This window comes from Octopus sinensis, linkage group LG29 (genome assembly GCF_006345805.1).
Source record: "Octopus sinensis linkage group LG29, ASM634580v1, whole genome shotgun sequence".
In the NCBI taxonomy this organism is placed as follows: Eukaryota; Metazoa; Mollusca; class Cephalopoda; order Octopoda; family Octopodidae; genus Octopus; species Octopus sinensis.
This window is the reverse complement of record NC_043025.1, coordinates 12,747,952-12,752,951: the sequence shown is the minus strand read 5'-3', so window position 1 is coordinate 12,752,951 and position 5,000 is coordinate 12,747,952. Positions and strand designations below refer to the sequence as shown.

The 5,000-nt window shown below is 49.0% G+C and overlaps 1 protein-coding gene across 3 annotated transcripts in view; it reads left to right on the top strand.

Moving 5' to 3' along the window:
• The window catches only part of LOC115226063 (protein Jade-1), a 50,718-nt gene that overhangs the window by 18,355 nt on the left and 27,363 nt on the right, over nt 1–5,000 (top strand). The gene's annotated exons all lie outside the window — the stretch shown is intronic.

Genomic DNA, 5,000 nt, shown 5'->3' with positions numbered 1-5,000 from the left:
CAGTCTGAATTCTTTGCTTAAATGCCAGCAATGGGCCACCCCTAGGCGCATTATTCCATTAAATGTGTTTATGGGGAGAAATATATTAATAAAGAAACGAGGAAGGTGTCAGTTGGTCGTGATTTATGCTAAAAAAATAAGTTAAATCGCCCTTAAATTACCCAATCTTTTGTTTGGTATTTGCATAATGGTATGAATTCCTGTGTATAGAATGCGGCCCCACTGGGTCACCACCTTGAAAAATTTTTAGTTGTTTGTTAAGGCTTGCGATACTTCATCGATCTCTCTACAGTGATGTAAACATACCAACACTGCTTATCAAGCAGTGGTGGAGGACACACACACACACACACATATATATATATATATATATATACGACGGGCTTCTTTCAGTTTCCATTTACTAGATTCACTCAAGGCATTGGTCAGCCAGAGGCCATAGAAGACACTTGCCCAATGTGCCACACAGTGGGACTGAACCCGGAACGATGTTATTGGGAAGCAACCACATCGCCTGCGCCTAGTTAATCTAAATTTTATAGACTGACTTTATAAATATACTAGCAGTATCGCCTGGCGTTGCTTGGGTTAGTTTTGACCCTTTAGAATTGGAATTTTTGAAAAGCAAAAATTTTGCATTCTGTAGCTTGTTATTCTCTTTAAGTGAACATTTTTTTGGTTGAAATACACCGAAAAATGGTGACACAGCAGTCAAAAAATCGTAAAAAATAGGGATTTTCATAGAAAAAAAGGCACCTTTTTGATGTAAATAATTTTTGGCGTTAACATGGTCCGATTTGAATTTTTTCTTCTACGGAATGAAGAGCAAGCCTTCTTCTATCATACTCTCAATTTTGGTCAACTTACGCCACAGGGTCTCGGAGGAGATAGTGTTAGTTGAAGATATGTTTAGGAGGTGATTTATTTATTTTTTTTTGGTAGTCTTGTATTATAACAGAGAAGCTTATCTCAGTCTGTCTGTCCATAATGACTGACACAAGTTAAAACAAAATATAATAAGTGGTTTTTAAGCTTGTATGTATTCGTTTCGCTTACTCAAGATATCCAATTCTATTTTTATATGTTCCTCTGGATTGTTTTGGTTTTATTAGTTCTGCAGGTAATCTGTGCCTAATTTCCTCTTCTTGTCTTGTCTTGAGACAGCATTCACCCGGGGTGGGTTGAGCTGGCTTCATTCATCCTCAATGCTGCATCTCTCACAAACGCCGACCAGGCCTGGCGATTTGAGGCTAACAACCGCGTGATCTCCAACCACTCCTTATTCCAGCGGCGAACGCCGTAGATATGGGGGCCTAGGTTGGGTTCCAGATCAGCCTTGACTGTCATCAGCCAGGTTTTTCGTTGTCCACCACATCGCTTTCGCCAACCCTGAAGGGGAGCTGGGGCAATTGCTTCGTGGGTTGGGTTCCAGATCAGCCTTGACTGTCATCAGCCAGGTTTTTCGTTGTCCACCACATCGCTTTCGCCAACCCTGAAGGGGAGCTGGGGCAATTGCTTCGTGGGTTGGGTTCCAGATCAGCCTTGACTCATCAGCCAGGTTTTTCGTTGTCCACCACATCGCTTTCGCCAACCCTGAAGGGGAGCTGGGGCAATTGCTTCGTGGGTTGGGTTCTAGATCAGCCTTGACTGTCATCAGCCAGGTTTTTCGTTGTCCACCACATCGCTTTCGCCAACCCTGAAGGGGAGCTGGGGCAATTGCTTCATAGGTTGGGTTCCAGATCAGCCTTGACTGTCATCAGCCAGGTTTTTCGTTGTCCACCACATTTTTTCGCCAACCTTGAAGGGGAGCTGGGGCAATTGCTTCGTGGGTTGGGTTCCAGATCAGCCTTGACTGTCATCAGCCAGGTTTTTCGTTGTCCACCACATCGCTTTCGCCAACCCTGAAGGGGAGCTGGGGCAATTGCTTCATAGGTTGGGTTCCAGATCAGCCTTGACTGTCATCAGCCAGGTTTTTCGTTGTCCACCACATTTTTTCGCCAACCTTGAAGGGGAGCTGGGGCAATTGCTTCGTGGGTTGGGTTCCAGATCAGCCTTGACTGTCATCAGCCAGGTTTTTCGTTGTCCACCACATCGCTTTCGCCACCCTGAAGGGGAGCTGGGGCAATTGCTTCATAGGTTGGGTTCCAGATCAGCCTTGACTGTCATCAGCCAGGTTTTTCGTTGTCCACCACATTTTTTCGCCAACCTTGAAGGGGAGCTGGGGCAATTGCTTCGTCGTGGGTTGGGTTCCAGATCAGCCTTGACTGTCATCAGCCAGGTTTTTCGTTGTCCACCACATCGCATTCGCCAACCCTGAAGGGGAGCTGGGGCAATTGCTTCGTAGGTTGGGTTCCAGATCAGCCTTGACTGTCATCAGCCAGGTTTTTCGTTGTCCACCACATCGCTTTCGCCAACCCTGAAGGGGAGCTGGGGCAATTGCTTCGTAGGTTAGGTTCCAGATCAGCCTTGACTGTCATCAGCCAGGTTTTTTGTTGTCCACCACATCGCTTTCACCAACCCTGAAGGGGAGCTGGGGCAATGCTTCGTAGGTTAGGTTCCAGATCAGCCTTGACTGTCATCAGCCAGGTTTTTTGTTGTCCACCACATCGCTTTCACACCAACCCTGAAGGGGAGCTGGGGCAATTGCTTCGTGGGTTGGGTTAACATCAGCTTGACTGTCATCAGCCAGGTTTTTTCGTTGTCCACCACATCGCTTTCGCCAACCCTGAAGGGGCTGGGGCAATTGCTTCGTGGGTTGGGTTCCAGATCAGCCTTGACTGTCATCAGCCAGGTTTTTCGTTGTCCACCACATCGCTTTCGCCAACTCTGAAGGGACTGGGGCAATTGCTTCGTGGGTTGGGTTCTAGATCAGCCTTGACTGTCATCAGCCAGGTTTTTCGTTGTCCACCACATCGCTTTCGCCAACCCTGAAGGGGAGCTGGGGCAATTGCTTCATAGGTTGGGTTCCAGATCAGCCTTGACTGTCATCAGCCAGGTTTTTCGTTGTCCACCACTATTTTTCGCCAACCTTGAAGGGAGCTTGGGGCAATTGGTTCGTGGGTTGGTTCCAGATCAGCCTTGACTGTCATCAGCCAGGTTTTTCGTTGTCCACCACATCGCTTTCGCCAACCCTGAAGGGGAGCTGGGGCAATTGCTTCGTGGGTTGGGTTCCAGATCAGCCTTGTCTGTCATCAGCCAGGTTTTTCGTTGTCCACCACATCGCTTTCGCCAACCCTGAAGGGGAGCTGGGGCAATTACTTCATGGGTTGGGTTCCAGATCAGCCTTGACTGTCACCAGCCAGGTTTTTCGTTGTCCACCACATCGCATTTGCCAACCCTGAAGGGGAGCTGGGGCAATTGCTTCGTGGGTTAGGTTCCAGATCAGCCTTGACTGTCATCAGCCAGGTTTTTTGTTGTCCACCACATCGCTTTCGCCAACCCTGAAGGGGAGCTGGGGCAATTGCTTCGTAGGTTGGGTTCCAGATCAGCCTTGACTGTCATCAGCCAGGTTTTTCGTTGTCCACCACATCGCTTTCGCCAACCCTGAAGGGGAGCTGGGGCAATTGCTTCGTAGGTTAGGTTCCAGATCAGCCTTGACTGTCATCAGCCAGGTTTTTTGTTGTCCACCACATCGCTTTCACCAACCCTGAAGGGGAGCTGGGGCAATTGCTTCGTGGGTTGGGTTCAACATCAGCCTTGACTGTCATCAGCCAGGTTTTTCGTTGTCCACCACATCGCTTTCGCCAACCCTGAAGGGGAGCTGGGGCAATTGCTTCGTGGGTTGGGTTCCAGATCAGCCTTGACTGTCATCAGCCAGGTTTTTCGTTGTCCACCACATCGCTTTCGCCAACTCTGAAGGGGAGCTGGGGCAATTGCTTCGTGGGTTGGGTTCTAGATCAGCCTTGACTGTCATCAGCCAGGTTTTTCGTTGTCCACCACATCGCTTTCGCCAACCCTGAAGGGGAGCTGGGGCAATTGCTTCATAGGTTGGGTTCCAGATCAGCCTTGACTGTCATCAGCCAGGTTTTTCGTTGTCCACACATCGCTTTCGCCAACCTGAAGGGGAGCTGGGGCAATTGCTTCGTGGGTTGGGTTCCAGATCAGCCTTGACTGTCATCAGCCAGGTTTTTCATTGTCCACCACATCACTTTCGCCAACCTGAAGGGGAGCTGGGGCAATTGCTTCGTGGGTTGGGTCCAGATCAGCCTTGACTGTCATCAGCCAGGTTTTTCGTTGTCCACCACATCGCTTTCGCCACCCTGAAGGGGAGCTGGGGCAATTGCTTCGTGGGTTGGGTTCCAGATCAGCCTTGTCTGTCATCAGCCAGGTTTTTCGTTGTCCACCACATCGCTTTCGCCAACCCTGAAGGGGAGCTGGGGGGCAATTACTTCATGGGTTGGGTTCCAGATCAGCCTTGACTGTCACCAGCCAGGTTTTTCGTTGTCCACCACATCGCATTTGCCAACCCTGAAGGGGAGCTGGGGCAATTGCTTCGTGGGTTAGGTTCCAGATCAGCCTTGACTGTCATCAGCCAGGTTTTTTGTTGTCCACCACATCGCTTTCGCCAACCCTGAAGGGGAGCTGGGGCAATTACTTCATGGGTTGGGTTCCAGATCAGCCTTGACTGTCATCAGCCAGGTTTTTTTGTTGTCCACCACATCGCTTTCGCCAACCCTGAAGGGGAGCTGGGGCAATTGCTTCGTGGGCTGGGTTCCAGATCAGCCTTGACTGTCATCAGCCAGGTTTTTCATTGTCCACCACATCGCTTTCGCCAACCCTGAAGGGAAGCTGGGGCAATTGCTTAGTAGATGAATTCTCCTGTGCCTAACGTTATAAACCCAAACTCGAATCGAATATCAAAGTTTAAAATGTTGTAATCAACTAAAAATACTGCAATATGCAATACAAACAAAGCAAAACCAAACTTCGACGCAATAACATTTTTATGCAGTGAGTTGCTACCAACACTGAACATGTCGTGCCGCAAACAGAACAGAACT